The sequence below is a fragment of the Parus major genome, chromosome 21, assembly GCF_001522545.3.
Source record: "Parus major isolate Abel chromosome 21, Parus_major1.1, whole genome shotgun sequence".
Taxonomy (NCBI): Eukaryota; Metazoa; Chordata; class Aves; order Passeriformes; family Paridae; genus Parus; species Parus major.
The window spans coordinates 5,348,522-5,374,728 of NC_031789.1; the positions used below are offsets into that span (position 1 = coordinate 5,348,522).

The 26,207-nt window shown below is 39.5% G+C and overlaps 1 protein-coding gene and 1 long non-coding RNA gene across 9 annotated transcripts in view; one reads left to right on the plus strand and one right to left on the minus strand.

Annotated features, from left to right (window-relative positions):
- Positions 1 to 1,009: 1,009 nt before the first annotated feature.
- On the minus strand, positions 1,010 to 4,947 carry LOC107213671. Of its 3 annotated transcripts, none has more exons than XR_001524783.2 (3): positions 4,235 to 4,947; positions 3,853 to 3,948; positions 1,010 to 2,403 (listed from the first exon to the last, which is right to left on the minus strand). It is a non-coding gene; the product is annotated as an uncharacterized LOC107213671 (long non-coding RNA). The 3 variants fall into 3 exon arrangements; XR_001524784.2 differs by having other exon boundaries at positions 1,010 to 2,426; XR_001524782.2 differs by having other exon boundaries at positions 1,010 to 3,948.
- Positions 4,948 to 5,105: 158 nt separating this feature from the next.
- GNB1 (G protein subunit beta 1) overlaps positions 5,106 to 26,207 on the plus strand; it is a 34,838-nt gene continuing 13,736 nt past the window's right edge. The window contains exons 1-3 of one of the 6 annotated variants that reach the window (XM_015648363.3): positions 5,106 to 5,393; positions 21,948 to 22,010; positions 23,454 to 23,505. The gene's annotated coding sequence lies outside the window, so the exon portion shown is untranslated. Of the gene's footprint in view, positions 5,394 to 5,960; positions 6,054 to 21,947; positions 22,090 to 23,453; positions 23,506 to 26,207 lie in introns of those variants that run through there. The other 5 variants (XM_033519209.1, XM_015648362.3, XM_033519210.1 and 2 more) reach the window with 5 other exon arrangements.

A 26,207-nucleotide genomic window follows, 5' to 3' on the forward strand; every position in this document is an offset into this window, starting at 1 on the left:
CTTTGGAAAATGCTTCAAATTCTGCCAAACATAGGAACTAGGAATAAATTTATATTATTGTTGAAGTCAGAGATACCTGTGGCATTGAGTTTTTTAAAAGGGTCACAAAGGAATAGAAGCAAGGTTTTTCCCTGGAAATGAAAGCACCTCCAACCATAATTTTTGAGAAAACAAGACTAGAATTTGTGAAAAAGCAGAACTAGAGATAATGCCTTTTTAAGGACATGGAGCCCAGTGTGTCCTGTTCCAATTCTGCCTCTGCTCAGGACGAAATATTCAAAGACAGTCATATAACAGACATGATGACAACATTCCCAGGAACACATCCAGGAAAGCTCTGGGCCTTCACTAAAACTCTGCTACTTCACTTACACAGCAATGGATTTTTCCAAAGGATTTTGAAGTGACTTCCAAAGTCTCTCAACAATTCTGAATCAACTGTCCTTGAAGCCATTTTACACATAACCCATCCTGATCCTCACCATAAGGAAGGAATTCAGGAACAACTTTCACAACTGTATTAGTTATAAACTCAGGTGTATGGACTTTCCTAATTGACACAAAGACTCTCAGAACCAGTTCCCCTAGCCTTAAAACCTTGTCAATCATATTCTCTGAAGACTAACACAGTTTTGCTAATTTTAAGCCATGTTCTCAGAAGTGTTTAAAATAACTCTTTTGTTCCATAATAATAGGGAAACTGAAAGAAACTGTGAGAATGCAGAATGTAACTAAGGAGACTGAGCTACTCCTACTTTTTGCTCTGCCTGGCCCCACTGAGGATTTCTACTCAGTTTGCTTTTACTTATTTATTTTCTCTAATGAATGATCTTGATATTTGGCTACCTGGGTCCTTCCTCAGAAGGCAGCAGAGATGATTGTCATCCAATTGTTAAAGAAATGGCATATAACAGCAGGTTGGAATTGCTCTGAATAAGGTTTTAAAAAATAAAACAATGGTAAAAAAAAAAAAAAAGAGTTCTGAATAGACTCAGGACTGAAGCACAGCTGAAGTTTAGACATTGTATAGGTTTCTTTTAATTCTTTTAATTTCGATGCAATGTCGGGAGAAATGAGAGTTCTGCTTTGCTTTAGGGACCAAATGGAGAACTTCAAAATAATTCAAAATCTCGTGATTGTCTCCTTGGCTCTCTCCAGGGTTCACAGAATCAAAGGATACAAAGGCAGACAAAATGTTATGGGATGGGAAATGGCGTGATTCTGGAATATGAGGTGGAGCTTTGAGCTAGTCTATTAAAAATACATACCTGAGGTTACAAAGAAAGGAGGCAAAACATAATTATTACTTAAGCAGTATTCTTATACCATCTGAGGAGCTTTGCAATTTTGAGAAGTGCTGATTTTTCACTCTTTTGTAGAAAGCATAATTTATACCTGTTTGATAACAGTTATTGTTTCAGAGACCAGGATCATCTTGATTTACCATAAGAATCATGCAGTATTTTCACTCAGGTAGCATGTAAATTTTGATTATAACAGTGGTATTTGTATGAAAAATTTAATTACTTTAAGAAGTGAAACTGCCCAAAGCTTCACCTAACTCAGGATGCTCCCTACAAAGGGGTTAATGTCAGCTGATTGAGAAAAAGGTGAAAGAAATTTTGCAATGGAGAATTGTGGAGCAACCTTTCTACAGAGAGGTTTTCTGTAGCTCTAACCCAGGACCAAAACTGTAACTTCAAAGTGGACTAACAAAATAACATTAAAATTTGGTTTATTAATTATCTATACCAAATCTTCAAGTATTCACAGGTATTTTCAACTAAACTTTTAGTTACAAACAGTATTTTTGCAGTGTATAGAAACAGATGAACTTCTATCTGGTAAGTCCACTTAATTCTAGGGACTTGTGCATTCATCCAGTGAACAGTACAAACTATGGCAATTCATGGATCTCGTGAAAAATTAAGATTAAAAACTAAAAAGAAATTACAAAAAATAAGAAAATGCCTATACAGCAGCTTCCAGCACAGGATTCTACAAGGACAGCAGAATAAACCACATTGTGGCACACAGAAATGTAGGATTCTTCTGACAGGTTTTAAAATGCAGCAAAACTTTGTCAAGTGAGATTTACAAACCAAACCAAAGCCCACCCACCGCACCTGGAACAACCTCCCCTCTGTAAACAACCATTCTCAATCCTCAGGATACCTCCCCATAATAGCAGTGTAACTGTACATCAATCAAACTTCTCACTGAAGAATAATATATAATTAAGTCACTGCGTCAGAAACAGGAACTATTGCAACAGTTGTAGTTCTACAAAAGAATAGGTGCGGTGAAAGCATTGGCTGTGTGTAAATGTGCCATAAATACTTCTGACTGATCCAGTTTCCTTACCCAAATTCCATGGATTTGAACATTTGGCAGAGCACAGACCTGTGGACACAAATTCCCTTTAGCTGTCATGAAACAGAGAATGCATAAAAATTAGAATGCAAGGAACAAAATAGAGATTCCTAGGAGAGGATAAGATCTGAATGTGTATTTTATTAAAAAAAAACAACCCAAACCATGTTTAGTTATTAGAATTGCACCACTGGTAAAATAATGTAAGAGAAATCTAAGGAGGAAAAGCAGGATCTGTATGATAAGAATGTGCAATGGGAAAAAAAACATGCATTGGTTTATAATGATATAATTATGTAATTTATTATATAATTAATTCACACTGCAACTGTTCTAGTTGAATAAAAAAACTCAATGCAGCTATTTACTCAAAGAAGCAAAATGTGATTTTCTATTTGTTATCAATCTCAATTTTTTTTTCACTACAGATTTTTTCTGTATGAGCCACTGCTAGCTGAAAATTTTCCACAAAACATCATAAGATTGAGAATTTTCCTTTTAAAACAACGAATTTTCTTTTTTTTTTTTTTTTTTAAATCCTTTATTTATAGTACCTTTTTTTTGCCTAATGTATTAAGCGGTCATTCTTTTCCACATAAATGGTGTATTCCCAAAAAGATATTTTAATCTCTGCTAAGCCTAGACGCAATCTTTAACTAAAAAAATGAAAAATAATAATAAAAAAATGCAACTTGCCTATTATAAATCTCACTTAAATTTAATGACTAAAATATTGTGTATAACTGCTTTTGAAATCTGTAGGCAGATGGGGATGCTGGATGAATCTCTAGCCTCAAGAACACTGACACCCCCATTTGCATACAGTGTGATGAGATTTTAATAGGATAATTCCTGTCCACATTTCAGGGGTAGAACAGAAATTTCCTGATGGTTATATTAGCAATTTGGGACAGTAATTCAAGAATAATTTATTCTAATTTCAGTAAATTCCTTATTTTGTTATTTGTAAATCTCAAGATGATGAATTAAAGCTTTAGTGCATCATAAAAGTTACTTAAAAACAAACACTTGATTATTATAAATCAAAGCCTTAACCACACCAGGATCTAGTAGTTTTTCATAACAGACAGCCGGAATAATAGCCAATCTACTTTCCTACAGTTTAGTTGGCAAACCAGCTCTTTCTTTTGCTAATTAAAGGTAACCATACCTCCCTTCAGAAAGCATTACAGAAGGGAACACTTCAGTTTAAATTCTAGGGAAGTGTGCAGAAAAAATATCTGCCTCTTTAACCTTTTGTGTTGTTGTTTTTTCTTTTGTTTATTTTATTACAATGTACTTGTGCTGGATAGGTTTTAATTGAAAATTGTCTATAACACTGTGGGTTGTTTTACTATAAACCTACTTCGGATGCCAAGTAATCTCACAATTTAGTCGGGTATACACAAATACTGGGAAAACCCCCAGACTAAGACCTGTGATAGAAGGAAAGTGATGCAATACTGTATCTCTACTTACTTTTCAATATTAATTAGGGTTTCAGTATATGAGTTCTAGTGGAAAATGATTCCATTTTGGTAATATTTCTCCTGCCTGGTTTACGTGAGGTCCCGTCTGCAAGACAGCAATTGCAATTTTTATGCTTACTATTTTTTTTCTCTACTTTCTCCTTCATGCAAACGCTTCCAGAGCAGTCATGGATACTGTGAGGAGAATATGAAAAGAATGCTCTGGAAACTTTGCCTGTCTGAGTACCTTTTTAAGTAAAGCTGGAAAAAAAAGAAGTTCTAAGCTACATAATTGCTACTTGTCAAGTTCCTAAGGGAACGATCACAGAAGAATCACAGATTTGTTAGGGATGGAAGGGCCCTCTGCAGATCACCCTGGCTAAAGTAGTCACCTGGAGCAGATGAAATAGGAATAGCGTGGATATGAATTTGGGATGGCTCTAGAAAGGGAGACTCCATGCCCTCCTTGTGCAGCTGCTCCCTGCTACCCTCATGGAAAGAAGCTCTTCCTCATGTTGAGGCAGAACTCTTGGTTTAGTTTACAGTCATTGCTCCTCGTCCTGTCGCTGGGCATCGTTGAGGAGTCTGGCACCATCCTCTGACACGCCTTGGAAAAATTTTTATTCGTTAATGAAATCCCTCCTCAGTCTTCTCTTTCCAGACTAACCAGGCCCAGCTCCTAGATATGAAGCTATTTATTGATTGCAAGCCTCTTGTGAGCAGCATTTTAAGGCCTGTGGCCTCTTTCCTCGTCTGCAGCCCGGAGCGCTCCCATTTAACGTGGTGCGGAGGCTCTGCTTCTCCCAGCCCTGAGCTTAAACACCATTTGTGGGTTCAGTTTCACATCTTTTTGTTCCCATGCGGCTCTTTCAGACTTGTTTTCAGCCTGCAGGGCCGGCGGGCCCGCCGCCCGCCTTCGCCCTTTGTTCGCCGAGGGAAGAGGGCGGGAGGCGGCAAGCGCGCGGCCGCCGCCAGCGTAAGGGGGCGAAGGGCGTTGCCCGCGCGGGAACGCGCACCGCGAGGCACCCGGGAGCGCGCACCACCCTCCCTCCCTCCCTCCCTCCCGGCCGCGCTGGGCGGGTGCCCGGTGGAGGCGGCGGAGCCTCCGGTGAGGCTTGCGGCGGCCGGGGCTGTGCGGGGCCAGGGCGGGGCGGCGGCCCCTCCGGTGAGGGTCGGCGGGGAGCGGCGGGGTGGAGGGCCGGGGCGGGGTGGGAGCCGAGCCGGGGTTTCCCGGGCGGGCAGCACGGGCGGGGCGGAGGGAGGAAGGGAAGGAGGGAGGTTCACCGCGCCCAGGCTGTCGCTGCTCGATGGCTGCGGGGAGCTAAGCGGGCTGAGGAGGAGTCGAGACCCAACGACACCCCCTCCCCCGCGGATCCCTCCTTCCCGCTCGGCACTGCCGCCTTCCCCGGGACCCACCGGGCGCAGCGCGGGCGGCTCCCCTGCTCCTCCTCCTCCTCCGCCCCCCTTCCCTCCCCAGGCCGGCGGGACGCGGGCAGGACCGCGGGCGGCGGACGGACCGGCCCGGTTCATGAGCAGCGGCCGGGAGGGCAGGTAATCGTGTGAGGGGTGTGGGGAGGGCCGGGGTCCCTCAGAACGCGTTTCCCGCCCGTCGAGTCCTGGCCGGCCCCACCCCGGGGCCATCTTCCCTCGGCTCCCCCTCAGCCTCGCTCCTTCCCCTCCCCCGCGCTTCCTCCTCCTGCCGCACTTCTCTTTTCCCTCTCCTTTCCTCCCCTGTCCTCCCCTTCCGCCGCTGCACTGGGGGCCTCCCGGGCCGCCCCCTCCTCATCGCCTCCCTTCTCGGCGACCCTCGGTATGGCGGGGTTGGAAATAGCCCCCCCTCCCCCGCGCTTCCCACCTCCTGGGGCTCCAGCTTCCCCTAAAAAAGAAGTGTGTTTGTAGCTGGAGGAGGAGGGGAAAAAGGTGGGGGTGGGACTGATTCCCTCTCGGAGGCTTCCAGGCGAAAAGGGAGGAGACCTCGGATCTTGCGGGGTTCCATTTTTAATTGTAATTATGCTGTAGTGGTCTTTGCTAGACGGTTTTGGGGTTTTGTCTTAAGCCACAAAAGGCGAGTATCCCGAGCGATCCAGCCGGCAGAGGGACTATTTTGAGAGAGATTCAAAGGAAAAAAAAAAAAAAAACAACAATCCAGTAGTGTGGCTGCTGTAATGGTGGAAAACTGATTAAAGAGGAGCCGGGGGTGAGACAAACAGGGTAAGGCTGCTTCCCGCACCCCCAGCCAGCCGAGGGCTCGCAGAAGGGGATCATGCTGGGTGTGCTGGGCGAGGGAGGGGTAGAGAAGGTTTTGTTCTCGTTAGAACCGGAACAGAGGATGGATTCAAACCGCATATTTGTTCCCCCATGTATTACGGTGCTGCATATTTTTGTGTGCCCGTAGCAGCGATGATGAAGATCATGGAGGGTGTTTGCTACAATAAAAAGATGGAGTTTTCTCCTTGGAAATGCTTCAGTTCCTAGCTTTTTATCGAAAGGATTTCAGCGTTATTTTTTTATCCATACGAGGAATATTGAATTTTAGTGTAGGATTTTTAATCCTACAGCTTTGTAGGGAACGAAGACGTGTAAAGCCTTGCGTGTAAATATGAAAGAGATGAGGCGTTTTATTAACAAAAAAATCTTGTCCAGAAGAAAATCAGAATGATGTAGAGGTTGTTGTAAGATGTCAATTTATCATTCCTGAAGATGAACTGAAATTTTAACGAATGTGATTTTTCATTATTCTTTAACAAAGTCATGGCTGGGACTCGTTTTAAACCAGGCATCCTTTCTAGGATGTGCCGACTGCCACGTTATTATGTATTGTCTCCACAGGAGGAAATAGGAGGAAAGGACTGTAAATGTAAGGCTTAAGTGATTATTGAAACAGCTTTTGAGAATTGTTGGCTCAACTTGGAGAGGTGATTTAAGACCGAAAAATTAAACATTTACCTGCTGTAGGATATCAGCAGTTAATAGTGAGAAATTTATCCCATATTTTAAGCTGATCTGGACAGGAGGATGTGAATCAAGACAAAATGCTGTCGATGTGTATGTGAAATATGTGTGAGGAAACGAAGATGATGTGTTAATACCTAAATCCGTCCCTAAATGTGATAGATGAGATTTTATTTCTCTCCTTTGTGTGCTTGAGGAGAGGAGGAGAAGGGGTGATAATAGTGTAGTTGTTTTGGTGGCTGCAGATTAGCCAGGGTGTCTGTTTGATTTTCTTTTTGCTGTGAATGAATGGATCTCTCTGTGCCTGGGCCCAGTAGCTGCAACAAGATGGCGTTTGCAGCAAGGCAGCTCTCATTTTTCAACTCCTCCTCACCCCAGCTTTGCCAAAGTAGATCTTATTTCGTAATTGTGTTGTAGATTTACTTTCTCGTTCTCTTTGCTTTCTTCTGTTCTGGGGTGGGGGTAAGAGAAGCATTTGGAAGATTGCTGTGAGAAATCTGTGGGGTTTTTTTTTCCTAATTTTTGTGAGCTCCTCCAGATAGGAAATAGGTGGGAGGAGTAAATAGTTTTATTGAAATGTTCACACAGGCTCTTAACTGAATAAAGGGGTGACACAATTTTTGTTTTTACCTTGCAGTACCTGCTTAACACCACCAAAATCTTCCTCACTTGTATTAAGCCTGTTGCTAAAAAAGGTTTTTAAATGTAGAGCACAGGTATACAAAGGCTGCTGGGCCGTGGGTCTCTGCTGGCCAGGTAATCATAAGATGAGAGCCTTTGCATACAGGTGTCTTTCTGTGACACGGAAGAGTCTCCTGTCTGCTTCAGAACACTCAAAATTTGTGGAGGGTTTAAGACTGCTGCTGACCTAGAATTACTGCCATCCTTTGGATAACTGTTCTTTTAATGGGCAAGAATCAGAAAGGCTTGGGGGATGTTAAAACAGCTCTGTGTCTGAGTAGTCTGTTTCAAAATGACATTACAAATTTCTGAAGCCTTTTATGTGTATTTTTTAGTGTCTTTTGAGAAAAATAGACTTTTGATTTGTAACTCCTGTGGTATTTCACTATAGTGCCAAACTCCTTAACTTTGGTAGCCTAAATAAAATAGCTTGGTTAATATTTGATATACTGAACTCAAGCTTAAAACAATACGCTTCCCAGCAAGAAAAATAAGAAATGCTTGTTATGTCTCCCCTGTATTCAAGTGACCTCCAAACTTTAGATAATTTCAGACATTTTAGTACTGTTTATCTATTACTTAATGTGTAATCAGTTGTTTGTTAGTTTATTGTAGTAACCCAGCTGTAGCTGATGCAGAAGGAAGCTGGGAAGCAGCAGAGCTGATTTTTATTTGAGCCTTCTGGTGCTGGTGTTTTTTTTTTATTAAAAACAACAACAAAAAAACCCAAACCAAAACAAAAAGCACCAAAACCAAAGAAAAGCTGAAATTAGCTGAGTGCATTTTCCTCCTCTGGTGTTTCAAGAGCTTTTTTTTTTTTTTTTTTTTTTTAATTAAGAGTACTGTCCAGTAAACTGTTAGTTCCATTTGATGTTAATGTCCTGTTAAACCTGAAATTACTTGGCTTTTTTTTTTTTACTACTACTTCAGCCTTTTAGTACAGGATCAAAAAGGAGCAAAGTGAAATGAGATTCTGTTTTGGGTAAGATAAATTACGTTTATCCTTGTTGAGTTCTTGCAGCTGCTAAGTCAGTATGTAGCAGGCATCCTAGCATGAAATCTTTGACAACATGGTAAATTAAAATTCCACAGGAAATCTTAGCAGAAGCGTTTTTTAAATCACCGCTGTGCCTCATGGAAATGTGGAGATGCTTCTATTTGGATTTAATGAGAATTCTTGTGTAAGTAATCAATGAAGTTTTCTATAATCAGGGAGTGGATAGAATTTTGTGTAGCATTATTCTTAATATCATCCCAGAAGAAACACTGCATAGCTATTAAAAATTTAAAACTTAAAATATTAAACTAGTTTACTTAGAATAAAAAAACCCTTTAATTAATGCAATTTCAAGACCCTTTAATTATAGTAGAAATATATATTGTGTTTGTAGGATGCCTTTTCCTGAAATGAAGCAAGATGTTGGCTGCACTGTGTAACTTCCTGTTGCTTTGGGGGCTTCAATTTTGTCATGTGGAAAACAGCTAAACTGCTTCTTAAATAGTAACTTAGTTGCAGTTTCTCAATCCCTGGAAAACCAGATGCCAATTCATCTGAAACTATTGTTGTTTTTGTAGGTTCCTACCAGGCCTGGAGCTGTGGTTGGGAATGTTAAGCAAGTATTGGGTTCAGCTGGTTTTATAGTTACTGCACTAAAAAATTGGGCTTTGTTGTTTGTGCTCCATAAAACCAGTGGTAGATTCGTCTCCTCCAGGCTCAGCTCATGTTCTAGGCACTGAATTGGATTAAATTCTTACTGTCCATGGATTTTGGCTCTCAGCATTAGTGGATTTGTAATTGATATTCTCAATTTTAATATCCAGTTTTAGCCATATGGCACACCGTATTGTCTCAGCAATTGCATTTAGCACTGCTTTGTTATGAGCAAGTTGAGATGGGAAATTGGGCATTCCAGTTTAATTACCCTTAGGTGAGTTGTCCTTGGAGTCTCTCACAAGCCTGTGGTCATGGCAGAAAAAAAGATGGGGTCTTTTTTTTAACACGATTTTACAGGTTATGTTGCCAAAAAAAATAAATAAACCTTGAAAGCAGCATTCTTGCATTAATGAAATGTTTCTTAAGGATGTGACTGAAGATAAAGTAGACATTTTTTGAAGGGAGTCTTTTGGTTGCTTTAAGTACAGACTGAAAAAAGAATACATACTCCATTCAAAATGTTTTTTTTTCTCCCCGCTGATAAAGTTGGAACTAGTATTAGCCAAGGTCATGATAAACAACAAAAATACCCCCAAGCCCCTGTGTTTATATTTAACATAGTGTCTCAATTTATTATTTCTTCACAGGGTGTCCAGTGTGCTGGGGATTTTGTGAGTGTGGATTTGTTTTTCACCAAACAGAAACATATGCAGAATCCATAGATACTTGAGCCAACTGGTAGTTGAGCAGAACATTAAGAGGTTTTTAAAAGCTTTGAGCTGGATATGAGCAGTACCTTTACTTGAGATGCCAAAACAATCGACGTAAATTACTGTGGAAGGCTTCCTAATGTAAAAATATGGATACTTCAAGATAGGTTTTGAGGCAGAATACTGCATTTTTATTAAAATAGTAGAGGATTTCTGAGTAGAGAGAAAGGAGACGATTAGACTTGGAATAGAAATACACACTTAAAAATAATTTTTTGATCATAAAAATCAGATCTTGGCCTCTTTTTAATAGCTGACCTTCTAAAATGAGTTTGTTGCAATTAATATCATGTAAGAATATTCATTTGTATTAAATACAAAAGAATTAATGTTTGAATGTACTAATAGTTGTCCACTGCATTTATTGAGGTGGTGTAGAATGTTATGACTTGTTAGTCTCTTGAAATATAATGGAGTTTTTCTACCTGTCTGAAGGGTTTGAGTGTACTGGCTACAGGGGTGATGTTTGCCTTGCCTGCTATATTCTTAGAAATGCAGGAATTTTCTGTCTTGAACCCAGCTAGGGAGTAATGACAATATTCATGTGTGCCATCTGGAAGAAGCCAAGATATGGTGTTGCTTGCTATGTATATCTTACGCTCGCTTTTAGTGGGGATGCTGGAATTAGATGCCTGCATGGGAATTTTTTTATGCATTAGCCAAAAAAAAATAGTTTTTTGGGGATGTTATGGAAGTGTAATTTGTAAGGAGCCGTGGAAATAATAACTTCTAAATTCTCTCCAGGATTTTCAGCACTGGCCAAAAGTGGCAGAAAATACAGATACGTCCAGGTGTTACGCATGGACCTGGTTATTGATATTTGGGGGTGGACACAAGAATAAGGGCTTGAGAAAGCAGTTAAAAAGCAAATGTTGAGATATTGCTGGATTTAAGTCTTGTTAAAATTCAATAAAGTATCTCCAGCAGGTATAAATTGGAATGCTTTGGAAGGTGTTGCAGACATTTTGAAGACCTGGCTTTGGATTAATGAATATTCCGTCTGTCAGATATGCCATAGTACTTAAGAATTGTTGAAAACAAGGCATTTTTATCATGAAGGGAAGACTTGCAGTTATTTCTGCATTTGATTAGAGTGAAGGGTTAAAATTTGATCATCCTGTGCTGTGTCTATTTTGGAATCCTAATAATGGATAAGTGAAAATGAGGCTGAAGACCTGAGGAAGGTGATCTGAGGGAGCTTAAAGGAGATGAGCTATAAGGTAGCTCTGTAATTGAAGGTGGTAAAGATAGGCTAAATCTTGGAGTTATTTTCATAGATTGTGTTTAGAACTTGATGAGGGAAAAAATAGTAGCATATAATACAGTGAAGGGAAAGAGGCTGATTTAAAAACTAGTTGCATTTTGATATGAAATGTAATTCATTTCTATAAGTAGTTTGCCTGAAACTACTTCATTAAAAATAAGTGTATTAATTTGAGGAGGTAGCATATCAGCTTGTCAAATCACTAATTTCTAAAGGGTCTTTGTTTAAAGTGAAATACATTCTAGCTGTTACAAAGATTAATTGAACTGTGTATAGTTAAATATTTTTTTTGTTTCTACCTTGATCTGAAGGTTTGCCTACAATTTCATGCCATTTATGTTTATCATGTTTTTTTTCAGATGAGAATATTTTTGATGTCTTCTTGAAAACTGCAGTAATGCCTACCAGCACTCCCCCAAAAAAGAAAATATTAATTATCTGTAATTAGATAGATGAGATAATTTTTTCTAGGTTTATATAACATGGTCCTATATTCAAAGCTATGTATAGATTTTTGTCACTATTTTAAGCTTGTTCTTTTTTTCCTCCAGCAAAGAGGAAAGAAATAAAGTAAAACCAAAATACTCTCTCTGGAAACTCAGGAGCTCCATCCAGACTTGGCATGCTGTGTATGAAAGTAGGTTTTGGGAATATTTTATCAGTTCAGATATCAGTGTTGATTTGGCTCATCCTCATTACAAAATGAAACTGTATTGGGGATGAGGGAATAAATAAGAAATTTCAAGGCTTTCTGTATGACTTTGAGACATGCAGCTGTGGGTGTTGGCCTTCACTGACAGGAAAGGGATGCCTTGTCTTCTGTTACAGTAACCTTAATTACAGCAGCTGATGCCAGTTATTTTCTTTCTTAAAGAAGAAGCGTTTCTGCTGAACTGTTAGAGGTGCACATTCTGTACATCTCAATTTTCTTACTGCACTTCCGGCTTTTTTGCCTGGCTTGGGTTAGATGTAAGGAACCATCTTAAAAGTCTTCTCAGGCACGTGTGCTTTGTGTTTATCCTGCCATTTTAGGATTTACTAAAATCTGTCAATAAATAGAGGTTATCTTAAATTACTTGCAAAACCATGAAGTTATTTGACAAGCTGAGTGGGTTTTGTTTTATTTTTGTGAAATGTTGAAATTTCCAACACTGAGCTGACTGAAGAATCTTTAATTGTGTGCCTCAAAATTGGTGTTTAACTTTCATGCATACAGAAATACACATGCCCAGTATTAATGGGGTGTTCCTTACTAAGAGGACTTTCTCACTGGCACATCTGTGTTAATATAGGATATTATCCCAGGTTGCTTTTCCTGAGGGTGACTGGGCAGGATGTTGAGTGTACAGATGTTGGAGATCAAATGTCCTGTTCAGATGTGCTTTGCAAGCTTGGGGTGTTGGTGCCCTTCTGTAATCTGTGGGAAATGCGGCTCTCTTCTGTAACTGGAGAAATTAAATCTCTTAAATAACCCAAAATATTTTGTATTCAGCCTAGCTGTTAGGAGTTTTGTAGGTATTTGAGTGATTTACCAAAACAAATGAGGGATAGGAGGTGGGTTAAAGCTCCAAGGTTAAAACCATACAGAAGATAGTATAAATGTGCCTTTTTTTTGTTGATGCAGAGATCTTAAAAGTCAATACTTGGTTATCTTCAGTAGTAAAATTTGTAAGGCCAGGCAGCAATGTTCACTCTGTCAACAGTACTGATCAGAAGTCCCTGAATTTACTTCTTAGTTTGAAATGTCTGCAATACTGATATTTTCTAGTAAGATCTTTGTGGTGGAACCCAGTGCAGAATGTCTGGTTTAGTCATATGTGTGAAGTTCTGTCGTGTTTAACTTTATTTAAATTACATTTGAGCTGATACATCTTGGTTAACACCAAGTGGTTCAAGGTGTGTGTTAAAGATAACAATGCTTGGATCTCAAAATAAGAAAGTAAACTTGTGTTTCAGTATCTAAAATATAAAAAAATACTTACAACTATAATACAAAATTTAATACATTTTGTTTCCAGTAAATGACATAACAGAGCTAAACAGAGCAGGCCTACGCCTGCTTCAAGATGCTGAGAATAAATCTGTTTATGGTCCTTTTGCATTTTATTATTTTGGTTCCCAAAACTCTGTGGGACTTTGTTGTCTTTCAGATAGCCTAACAAATGCTTTGGGAGGTTGGTGTGGTAATTTTCTCTGTCTAGAAAAACAAAGTAGATGTGATAGTCTGCTGAAACCCTTGGTGCTTGAAATAAGCTGATACTGTACTAATTAAGGGGCTGTCTTTGTTGGAACATATGTTTGATATTCCTGTTGCAAATTCTCTGTGAAGTGGCAGGACTCTGAGGATAGGCTGCTGTCTGTGTAACAAAGGTGGTGTCTGTACAAAGATCAGGAATGGGCTGGTTGATGCTCATGGCAGTTTAATTGTGCTGTAGGTTACCAAGTCCTGCATTTCACTGCAGCTGTCATATATTATCTGGCCAGTGCCTGCAAACTCACTGTGCAAGTTTCTTGCTGGAAGTGCTGTGTAGTACTCACAGAAAATAGGACTGAACTGGAACCATTCAATAAATTTAAATGTTGACAAAGTAGTGGGGTCTTCAGTAGGTGCCTCAGGTGTTGGGGAGGTGGGTTTCTGTGTGTGTAAACTCAAAATACATAGACACTTTGGACAGGAGGTCAGATTGGTTTGTTTGACTTAAATTGTCCCTTTCTTTTTCTAGCCATGGACAGTAGATAAAGTTTCAGCATTTCAGGAAGTACTGAAGTTCAGCATTTCAGGAAGTGCTGTGGTTTATCCCACTGAGTTGCTCACTGCTGCTTGTAGGGTGGGGGAGCTTGCACAGAACTTTCCTGTGGGGCTGGAAGCTCTGGGCACAGCAGTTAGAGGTGGGAGCCCTCAGCAGCTCCAAACAAGCACCCGGTGCTCATCCACAGAGGCTGTGCTGAGCCTCCAGGGTCAGGGCAGAACCTCAGGAACTCCAGGGCTCAAACAACCTACCTGGCTGCTGGTTTGGCACCACTTTGCACGTATTTTATTCCATAAAATAGGTGGGGTTGTCTTCTGATGTTTTCAGTTTTGTCTTTATCAGTTAATTCCCTGGTGTAACTTTATTTTTTTTCCTGTTTATCATGTTTTCCTCTATATTTTGCTCATCTAACAAGATAGATACTATCTGCAGGAGTGCAACTGATACTTAAATATTAATGGCAGATGTTTTCAGAGATCATGCAGATCCCTTGGGAAGAGGAATGTCCAAAGATGAAAGCTGGTATTTCCTGCTGTACCTTTGTGCTTTTCTGCTGTGATACTGGCCCTGGGCTGTTCTCTCCTATCAGCACCGAGCATTGTTGTCTTATGTGTTCCCAAACACCACTTCTCAGTCTAATGGATTCAAGGTCTCCTGTGTTACTTGACTTTTCAGCCTCAGCCTTGATTTTCTTGTTCTTCTGTACATTATTTTGTACAAACAGTACATATCAAAATACAGCAATTGGGAGAAATCAATGAGCTACTCAGGGCATAAATAATTGCTATCAAAACTAATGCAGCTGCTTGCACATTGATTAAAGATGGGGCATGTTGATTTTGGGGCTGGATAATGAAGTATTGCTCAGACTATTTTGGGTGAGAAGATTAGAGAAATACCATATTTTAATCTCTGCTGAGTATCTTTTATCTGCTGTATGCATGTAATATATTTTGTTGATTTTTAAGGTCCACTGAAATGCTTCTTATCTTCAGACTGGTTCTGGAAAGCAGCTGTTTTTCATGGCATAGCTAAACTTACTCTAACAGTGCTCTTTTAATCTCTTGCTGAAGATCATTGTGCTGTTTAAACACTAAATTCTTATTTCAGTGAATTAAACGTATTCTGGTTTTTAGATGGGGCTTGGATAAAAATCCTTTACAGGGTTGTAAAGAATGAATATTTTGCTTTTAGCTGATCTCTGAGGCTTTGTACAGTCTGTGTAGCAGAGACACAGAGGAGCAGATGGTTTGTTCCAATGTCTTAACTGTCCTATTTTTGTTGGGGCAGATGTGACAGCAGCTGTGGTGAGAAGGTAGTTATCAACTCACATCCAGCCTGCCTCGAAGATGGGGTTACTTCTGTTGCTTATGTTGGATGTTTCTTACTATTATTTTTACTTTATAAAAGCTTAATACAGTAAAAGCTTGCTTGCTTGCTCTGAGTTGCTCTAAGGCAGAGCAGGAAGAAGAATCCCTGGTTTCTGAAGTGCTCTCTCAGGATTTGATCCTGGCAGTGAAAGGCATTATGGAGAAGCACAATTGAGATCTGATAGAACCATGGGCTATCTTACTGCTCCTGGAAACACAATGTGTTTCTCATTAGTGTTCTGAGGGCCTTGGTGCAGTGAGACATGGCAGCATGTGAGCTTCTCAGCCTGTGCCTAGTGCTCACATCAGGGAAATGCTTTTCAAAAGCAAAGTTGGTCATAAAATATCACTTCAGATCTGTAAATGTTTCTCTTAGATGAAGACTAGAGATATGCCAATTTGATTGGCTCTTCAACCTTGTATTTTTATGGTTTTACTTTTAAGGATGTAAAAAAAAGTAGGGCTGCTAAGTGTAGCTTTCTGGAAGGTGGCTGTATTTTTTGAAAGGGTGTAGACAGGAAGCAGTTGATTCTCCTTTGACTCAGTTGACTCTTTATTAGCTGGCATATGTAGAACAAAATGGATGATTCAGCTCCTGTTGATAAAATAGCGGAGCTATTTAACCCTACAGTAATAGGGTTTTCTGCTGATTTTCTGTGCTTATGCAGGCACAGAGTCTTACTGATTTATTTTTTGTGTGAGTATTTTTCATGTCTATTCTGCTATTTTTGTTTCTGGGGTGTTTTTTGTGTTGTAAATAAGTGATCACATAACCCATTTCCTTCTCTAACTTAATAAATATTGTAGTGAAGATCTTGATGTACCTGCTGATGTCACTCTGATGGTAATATCTGAACCAGTGCATGATTTTTAACAAGGTGAAGATCATTCCAAGACAGATATGTTGCCAAGCAGAGATGAGAGAAATCCCATCCAGGCTTTTGGAACCTACTTGTTCTCTTACACTTTAATCCCTGACAGGGCAACTGATCCACTTGATCAGTTTCATTGTAATCTTCAGGATTTTGGTAACAGGCGGTGCCTCTGCCAGGTTTTGCATCTCATCATTCATTTATTTGCCTGAGAACTCAGTGCAGTGTGATCCAGTCACTTGCTGGACTGTCCTCAGCACCTACTGGGAAATACTTGGGGAGAGCTTAAGCAGAACATCATCCTGATAGAGAAATCCATCAATCTTTATGAGGACTTCTGAGCATTTTTAAATTACAGAAAATGAGCTGAAGACTACTTGAAAATTGGCTTACCCAGAAGTGACTTTTAAAAGACAATATTTGGATACTTAATGGGAATTCTCAAGAATTACGTTTCTTAATAGGATTGCAACTTACTATAAGCATGTTCTTAAAGTGTGGATTAAAAACTTGTTTTGATACCTGAATAAACATGGTTTTAATGTTGACTTCCATTAAAGAGAAACAAGTATATGAATTTAGGCATGTAAAGTGTTTTCATTTGCTGGGTAATGATTCTGTCACACTGGGACACTGTGAACTTTTGCAGCTGTGTGCTTCCATTTCTGGCTTCCAGGAGAAAATGTTCTCTGTATAGCTTGGATTGTGAGCTATCCCAAACCTATAGATTTAGCTGATAGATATGAGAGATCACATATTTTATCAAAAGATAATATCCTGATTGCTGTGGCATTACTTGGTAATATTACAGGAATATTGCAGTCATACTTTAATTATTAAAGCAAGACTGCAATATTCCTGTCATGGGTGTGCTCTGCCCTGTTTAGGTAAACACAGATTCTGGCTTTGCAAGTGCAAATATCACCAAAAAAAAGTGGAGGTTCATGATAGAAGAGTTGTGAAGGAAGCAATGAAAAATGACGGTTGAAGTAAGAAAGTAAGAAACAACTGTTCAGTTACTGTAAGGCTCTGCAGATGGAAGCATCTAGTAATAAATGCTTAGTCATTTCTCTGTTGGTTAATTAATAATATATTCTCCTTCAGTGCTGACTGTTTTGTTTGTCAGTCTGAAGGGAGCTATCTGGTAGTGACAGCAAAATTGCTTGGGTTTGGATAGGGATACTTTAGGAAGTGACAGTTTTCAGTGACATTTTTTGGTAATTGTAGCTAGAAATTTATGCATAAGCAGATTCTAAGTTTTTTTTTACATTCTTTTTAAATGGTAAGCTCAGGAAAGAGAACAGTCCAAAACAGTCCAAAATCGATGAGGTAATCTATAAATGTGTTGCTCTTCAGAAGGACTGACTTCACAGAGATAAATTTGAATAAAACCTAGAATAATGGCGTATTGTGATTTCATAAATACAAGTTTGTTGAAAACTTACATTAATACCAGTAATTTTTATTCTTATAACAAATCAACTTTCCATGCCTGCTTCTTATCAGCAAGTGTAAAAATGCTCTTAAATGGGAATTTCTTTGAGAGGAAGACAGAAGAGAAGACATGTAGTTAGGAAATGTTTGGGCTTGGGTCACTAAAGTACCAAGAGTTATTAATATTTGTGAACTACTTCAAAGATCTCTTAAGACCCTTTTTAAAAAGTGTTATTTTAAGCATTTGGCTTTAGGCATCTGTAAAACTTATAATATCAGTTCTTTAAGTTTTTTACAAAATTTCTCTGCTGTATCTAGACTATTAAGATGATTTTTTTTAAATAATGCACATGGCTTCCAGATGCATTTAGAAAGGATTAATGAAGTGACCTGTTACAGTCCAGATTTTTATGCTTAAATATTACATCAGTATGATTCTTTTCTTAAATGTAGGTCATGGGATTAGCATCAGGAAATGTGAGTATTTTGGCAACATGGGATTCTGTCGCCCATGAAGACAGCTGGCATTAGTGCAGTGATGGTGGCAGGAGACACAGCCCACTTCACATCAGAGCTGTTTATTGCAGTCATGTGTCCTGCCATGATCTTAGCATTGTTGTCTGCTTGTTAGACTGCTATTTTGAGAAAGTGGTAAACTATCCAAAAGGTTGATTTTCAAGTACTTGTTGAAGAGAGGGAGGGATGACTCCTTGGAAAATCAAGGCATGCAAGCAAGAGCTGATGGATTATTCATGATTAGCATTTTGGTGACTTTCAGTAGGTGTTGTCTTGTGTTACTTGGTGCTAACAACCTCTGGCATACTCAGGAATTTGAGCATTGAAGTTTAACTTTAATGGTGAATTATTCATATTATGTAGCAGTTTTGGAGGAGACAAAAATGCACTGTTCCTCTGAGACAGTGGTTCCAATTTGGGACTTTGAATGTGAAAGTGCCTTGCAGAATTTGGATTTTGCAAGGTCTTTCAAGGTTTCCAGATTGTTAATATTCTGTTTCTTCCCTTAATTTTCTGAAATGAAAGCTTAATTTTATTTCTTCCTTATTTCCCCCTACCCACCCATCCTCCCCGGCCCCCCCCCCCCCCAAGAATAGCTGCAATTTATGGTGGATGGGTTTGTTCTGGGCTTTTTCTTATTTTTGTGCAGGTTTGGATTCTGAGGTGCCAAATCGAAGCAGTGAGGCACTTGTGAATTGCCTCAGTGCCTCGCTGAAGGCAGTTTGGTGGAAGGCGGTGTTGGCTGATTGGAGGCTGTTCCATGTAGGTCTGTTCTGCCTGGTTTTTCATGTTGTATGTGCTGTTTTGTGTAAATGAGGTTACAGAATGAAGGAATGTGGCCAGAACTTTGTAAGGACCCTAGAATTGACCTTTATTTTTTAGCCAACAATTTTTCTGTGTTCTGTTCAGCAAGGAGAATTTTTTTATTCCTAATGTGGTCTTGTAGATCCATCAAGCTGAGTAGAAAAAGTGCACAAATTTCTTCGGGAGGAAAGCATTTATAGAGTCATTTTACTTGAAACAAAACACACAAAAGCGCTAGAACGCTCAACATCAGTGACTGTAGAAATGGAATCTGTCATTTCGTATTGAGCTATAGGTAATAGTGAAGCACTGATCAAATCAGGTTGTTGAGTTGCAGCTATTTTTAGCTTGTGTGATTATCATTTTACTCACACACTATATTGGAAATGGAAATTTGTGAGCTCTCCAGCCAGCCAATGTGGCTGCTGCAAGATGAGCATTAACACTGATCGACCTGATGCTTGGGTTGTGTGTACTTCCTACTAATATATGGAAAAATGTCTACTGAGCACAGCAACTACTTCAGCTGGGAACTTGGCAATTCTTCAGCACAAGAAGCAGCCAATACCTCCCACAGAAACATTCAGCTGTGCTGGCCTTGCATGACACAAGTGCTTTCAGGAAGTTTTTGAAGGAGTTCTACAATCTCCTGTTGTCCCTACCAGGGTGAGCTCTGGCAAACCTGTTGGGAAGGTACCGCTTACTTTTCAAAGTTCGTGTGCTTGAAAATTACAGATGTGGCAGATGGTTCCCAGAAAGGAGACTTTAAATAAAGGAGGAGTTGTATCCTTCTGCTCCAGCGTATTTAGATTTATGAATTTGTAATTATTATTGTACACTTCTCTAGGTTGTATTTCAAAGCTGCCCTTGGGGAGGGGACAGCAAAGACTTGGTTTTCTGGACTCCAGCTTTGCACTCCCAAGCTGGAATTAACTCTTGGAGGGGCACATGCAGATCCTGAAACATCCTTCCAGCCGTTTGCTAGAGCACTTAATGTTGATAGTTAGGACCAAGTCATTAAACAGAGGGTGGGGCTGTTTGGGAGTTTTTTATACACAAAAATCTTGAAAGTTTAAATTTGAAACTTAATTACTGTTTCATGGTGGCACATTGGAATTTCACGTGACTTGGCAAGGTGGTGTAATCTCTTGGGCATCTAGCTACTGTTCCGTGATAATAATCAGCTATGTAGACTGAAAGAAATTATTTTAATAAACTAACTTGCAATTGCTGGTTTCACAGCCATTATCTCTGCGTCGTAGGTGATACATTATAGTGCTGATGATGTTGGATACCTGAACAAGAGCATCTGCAGACTCAATTAAGAACTGCCTGGTTACATCCAGCCATCCCTGCTGGCTCAGGGGTGCACTTTGCAGGGGTACAGAGCAGCAGAGTAACTTCACTTGAAATTGCTGGTTTATCTTAATAGTAATACTGAAGTTTGCTAGTAGGTTTTTGGAAGGTTTGGGAGGGGTTTTTTGTGTTTGTTTTTTTATTCCCTTCCAGTAAAGTTATTTTTGTTTGAATGCCTTGAATAGGACAACCCTGTATGGTACTCTTGCAGGATGATGTGTTATGCAAGACATTTTTAAGATTCATGTGGTGTAATGGTCATGAAAATCAGTTTTTACTATATAGTGTTGGTTGAGACCCTTGTTAAACTGTATTGATAAAGCCACTCAAATACCTGTGTATACATTGATTACATCTCCCAGCTTCTTCATGTAATTACAGCAGGGACAACTGCTGGGAGTTCTGGGCAAACCTCATCCCAGGGTTTGAGCCAGATCCTCAGTATCTTCTCTGATGCCGGGCCCCACATCATTTTGCATGAATTGCTAGTGTGTTTTAAATGCTAGAATGCCTTTGCAGCAATTCAGATATTAGCCTTGGCATCTAGTCAACGTGTATGTAAAGCAGTCTTGGGAAGGCTGGAATTAACATCCAGAATATTTGGGTTTTAAGTCTCTCCTTGAATCCATAGTCAAAAGAAAAATGTATTTATGTGTTTAATGGCTTTGGAGAGGGTACAGTGAGTGTGTTTAATCTGCTTAGGAAGTAGCTTCAGTTTGGAGGGTTGTTCAGATTTCCTATGATGCTAAGATATTCCAAAATGATATTCCAAAAAGATATTCCATACTCTTCCAAGTCGTTTTTCTTCCTTTTCTTCCCTGATTTCCCTAGTCTCTTGAAAAGAGTTGTGGTGTCTTCTGCAGAAATATTCTTCATATGTAGACTTGGAATATGCTGAAGTTGAGATTAATTTTTAGGCTGGGTTGTCAGCTCAGATTAACTGCTTCAGTATCTGTAAAGAAAAAAGGGATATTCGGCTGGCAGCAGTTAGCGAGGAAAACTTTACCCAGAAATGATGAAGCTTTTGACTTGTGGAGTTACTTTACTCTTTTATAGCAAAAATGGCTGTGCTGGATCTTCACTTGGAGCAGGGGGCTGTGGGCATGTGGGGACACTGGGAACACCAGCCCTGTGTGGGGCTGGCTTGCCTCCAGGCACTTTGTTGTGATGATTTAACCACTTGAACCATGCTCTGAGTGTTCTGTGGAACTTCTTGTTCTCTGCTGTTTTTAAAACCCCAGTTTTTGGTGTTAAGGACCTGCATCTCTGGGCTCAGCAGGGCTGTCTGGGCACTGTGTGGAGCTCCTTACAAGAACTCCTTACTGAGCCACTGCTGTGTGAACGGAATGAACTGGCCTCTAATTTTCATGTTGCTTTTACCAGGCTACATTTTAGCTAAAAATGGAAGCTTGTGGCAATGCAGATCTTTTTTTCCTAAGTAGCTTGTCTACTTTTGTCATTAAATGAGCTCCATCTTTAAGGTAGAATTGAAAATATCTCCTTTGCCAGGACTGTGTTCTGTGAGCATCACAGGGTGCTTTCAACATCTTCAAGTGGAAACTTAACCCTTCGAAAAATAAACTCAACTTTTGTGGAAAAGTTTGCTGTTACGCTTCCTTCCTCTTCTTTCAGGCTGGTTAAAGTGGCTTTCTTTTGTTTGTTTTTGTTTTTCTTTTTTGCAGAAGGCATATGAAATCTGCAACACCTCTCCTGCATTATTGAGCGTGCAGCGCAGGACAATAATGGTGTGTGTTTTGGCCTTTGCTGTTGTGTATTCTGTGTGCTGTTAGTGTGCCAGCATAAATTTACTTGTTTACATTTCAGGTAATTCTTTCAGAATTTCATAAGATTTCATTATCTCTGTAGTGGGGGCAAATTTTTTTTCCTGTCAAGACTTCTGAAAATTGACTGGAGTTGCTCTGTTTTCAGAGTTTGAAATGGTCATGTCATATTTTTGTGTCTGGGGGGGTTGGAGTTCAGCCTCTAAGTATGAGTTACTGTTTCATGTCCCAAGTGTGTTGTTCTGGCAGTACGAAACAAAACTGCTTACACTGTGATGGTTTCGTAATCACAGTATTAAAATGTTTATCTATAAATGAGCTTGGGTGAGGATGATCCATATCCTAAGTAGTTTAACCTCCATACCAGACACTGAAGTGGTTTGTAAATTCTCCAGCTAGTAGTAAACTGTAAAATCAGAAAGACTCATTTTATGTGAGATTTCAGTTGAAAGTGTGTGGAGTTCTAGGCTGACTTTCTGATTTAAGATCATTTTGCTTCAGTACCTTCTTGCTTTGTGCTCAGAATAATCTCCCCTGTCCTGATGCAGCAGCTTTGAACACTGAGGGGTCCTCTAGCATCACCCCCAGCCCTTGTCTTGGTGTGTGATGGAGCCAGATCCAGATGTTTGGGATGTAGAAGTGGTTGTCAGTGTTTCACATCTTGTGGTGAACTAAAATTATGCTTTGTGCTGCCCAGGATAAAAACTGTTGCAGAATTTCTTACATTTTCCCCCTTGCTGCAAAGCCAGTTTGTTAAAGTGGTTGTTAAACCAGTGCAGTCCAGACTGCGAGTGTGTGAGTTATTGAATGTATCAATTCTTTTTGTACTTTCTGATATCATTACTGATTTAAAGTTGTAACTCTTCTAGAAGAGCGGTGTGCTCTCACTTGAGCTCATTAGTAGGAGGATTATGTAACTTCTTCTGATAAAATAGGTACCATGATATTTAACTGTACTTAGAAGGTAACTGTAGCTCAGGGACAGGATTGAGCAGAAATAATTCATTCCACTGTGTTGAAAATGCTGATGTGGGAGGGGGGGATGGGACGGACTCACTTTGTAGTACAGTGAAAATTGTATGAGTGAGACTGTATTTTCTTCTAATCCTAAATTCTCTAATATCGTGGACTTCTTTGTCACTAGGGCAGGAGAATGATGTGAGGATTGCAAGAGTATTTGGGAGAAGGAGGTCAAAATAAGATTCTTGACACAAATCTGTCTTGCGTTTGTGTTACAGTTAATAAAACTGTGCCCGTTTCCTTTATGAAGGCAGGACAGCCAGTCAAGTTAGCTAACAGAAATAGTCTGCACTTTGATAGTACTTTAATTTGTGTTAGATTTATTTAGAAATTGGTGTTCTTTGTGATAATTACATTAATTGTGGCTTTGGTGTCTTTTTTTCCCAGAATTTACATGTTTGACAGCAGAAGTTGGCTTTCTACTGTAGTGAAAGAAAATGTAAGTAGAGAAAAAAGATGGGTTTTTTTTTTTTCCTACCCTTTGAGAAACATCCTGTTTTTAAAAAGTGGTTAATTCAGATTTTTGGTTGTTAATCTGTGCAAGCCTAAAGTACCTGTTTTCTCCTTTAGCGTCTGTATTCTTGTGTCAACAGGAAGGATTTTCAAATGGCCAGAAAACCTGCTGAATAATAGATGATAGTACCTGCCTTCTGTCAGAGAGGGAACAGGCAAAGCAGAAGGAGACCACAGATGAAACTGTTTCATCTCAGTGGGGCAGGGAACTGTAATAAATAGAATTATGAGAGTCGTCATTCTCTCATGAATGAAAAATTACTTCTCCGCCATGTTTAACAAAAGAAGGCCAAATTTCTTTTGAGCAAAGTGGCTCTTGTCAGAATGTCCTTTTCAATGTGTCAGTATTATTTAAACAGAACCTAAAAGTTTCAGAGTTTATATTCTGTGTAATTGTGATTATTACTATCATTCTTGGAGCAGTAAAATCTTCATTACCTTCCAGAATTTAACTTGAATGTCTGTAAGGAGCATTGCTAAGTGGCCAAGTATTTGCTGAGGTAAATCTGATGCTTCCAATTACTGGATATTTACCTGTTTTTCAAAAGCCAGGCAGCAGACTTTATTCCTCTGCCCGTATCTCCCTCTGGATCCAAGGGGGCCCTGAATTTTTTCTGCAACTTTAGTTCATATAAGTGGGAGAGAGAATACCTCAAATTTTTTCCACAAGCAATTCTGATCTCACTGCATTTCCCACTAAATAAAAGAGAAGCAAGAAATCCATCTCTGCTCCTTAAAACAAAAAGAACCCTCAGTTTTTCAAAGCGAGTGTGACGTCAGTTTACTGTAACTAACAGTGAGTTGTGGATAATTCCTTTGTCATTGTGAAAATGTCCAAGCTGCTGTGTAAGTTGCTAATAGGATTTGTGGTATCTGCTAGATTAGCATAGCTTCATTTAATCAGATGACCTGCTCTGGGACTGTCTGCTGGCCATGCTGTGAGCTCCTTGTTAAGGCTGGAAAGTTTGGGCTCTGTATTGGCAAATATTTTGCTTTTTATCCATGTTGGAGTGATGGGTATTGGCAGGAAAGAGGTTGAGGGAACAAATGTCAGCCTGTTCATGGGAGAAAAGGGATTTTGTTAAACCTCCTTAGAAAATTACTGTGCTTGAGTAAAATATGAACAATTTAGCTTTAAACCTTCTGTGTTACTAGACTTTGCATCCACAGTGGTTTGGTGGGATTATGTTAGGCTTTGGTAGTAGTAATGTCTGCTAAAAATATATTGTGGCAAGCAAAGTTTGACCAGCAAGGGACAGAAATTCTAAATATTCGACTTAATGATAACTGTTTCAAATGTGGGCTTTTTTCATTTAATCTGTAGAGATTATTCTCAGGACAGAGAGAGGGTGGAAGACACCATTTTTTTTTTTTTAATAGGAACGGTGTAAGGAAATGAAAAAGTTTTTGGTAAGCATTGTTTCATTGCTGTTACTAGCAGAGGAACTTCAGAGAGGATTTATATTTAATAGAGGAGTATATGTTTGCATGGGTTGTATTCAGCTCTCAATCATCACTTTACAAAGAAGTGTCAGGGTATTAATGATACTTTGGTTTCAGTAACTGGATTTAATTTGATGAATAGTTTGAGCTGTGGAAAGGACATTGGAGTTGTTACAATGAAATGAGTCAATTTGAGTTCTTCCTTGGCCTTTGAATTTTTCTGTCACTGTTTTTTGAGCAGTGAGTGAATAATTCTTATTCTTTAAATTAAGAAATAGTTCACTGGGATCCTGAGTATATCTCCATTTGCAGGAAGCACACTGAAGTTCTGTAAAGCTTCTTGCAGTTTAAAAATTAGGGATTTGTTAAACCTCCTTAGAAAATTACTGTGCTTGAGTAAAATATGAACAGTTTAGCTTTAAACCTTCTGTTTGGCCTTCTTTTGTTACTAGACTTTGCATCCACAATGGCTTGGTGGGATTATGTTAGGCTTTGGTAGTAGTAATGTCTGCTAAAAGTATCTTGTGGCAAGCAAAGCTTGACCAGCTATTGGACGCACAACTGACTGGACATACGTAACTCTCTTACACAGGAATATAGCTCATGATAGAGAGAGTTAGAGGAAAGCAAACCCTGAGCTGTTCCCTTGACATAAACGATGTGATAAATCCTTTTGACACAGCTGAATTTTTGTCGTATGTGAAGTTTTGTTGTATGTGGAAAGTAACAAATCAGACAGTCAGTTGATTATTCCTGTGTGGCAAACAGAGGAAGAAAATGACTCTTCCATAGGTACCTTGTCAGAAGAAATGAGAGACTTGGGTCATCTGGAGGAGTGGGGAATAGGGAAGAGCCCTGAAGTACACAGATTGCTATAAGCAAGAGGAGAATAACCCACAAGGTATACTGTCAACAGGATTAGGGGAAATAAGCTTAGACCAGAGACACTTAAGCACTTCAGCCCCTGGGAAGGTGTTGAGGGAGTTGAGGAAAGGAAGCTGACTTCAGGGACACACTCGCATATTCCAGAGAAAGTGAGGTAAGTGTGGGCTTGGCTTCCACCTATTTCTGCACAACTTTGGGGATAATTTGGGAAAAAGGAGTATGGAACTTGAGTGACTTCTTTTCTTGAGGTTTGCTTGATCTGGAAATGCAATAACTTCTTTCAAAAGTCCAGAAGTAGGA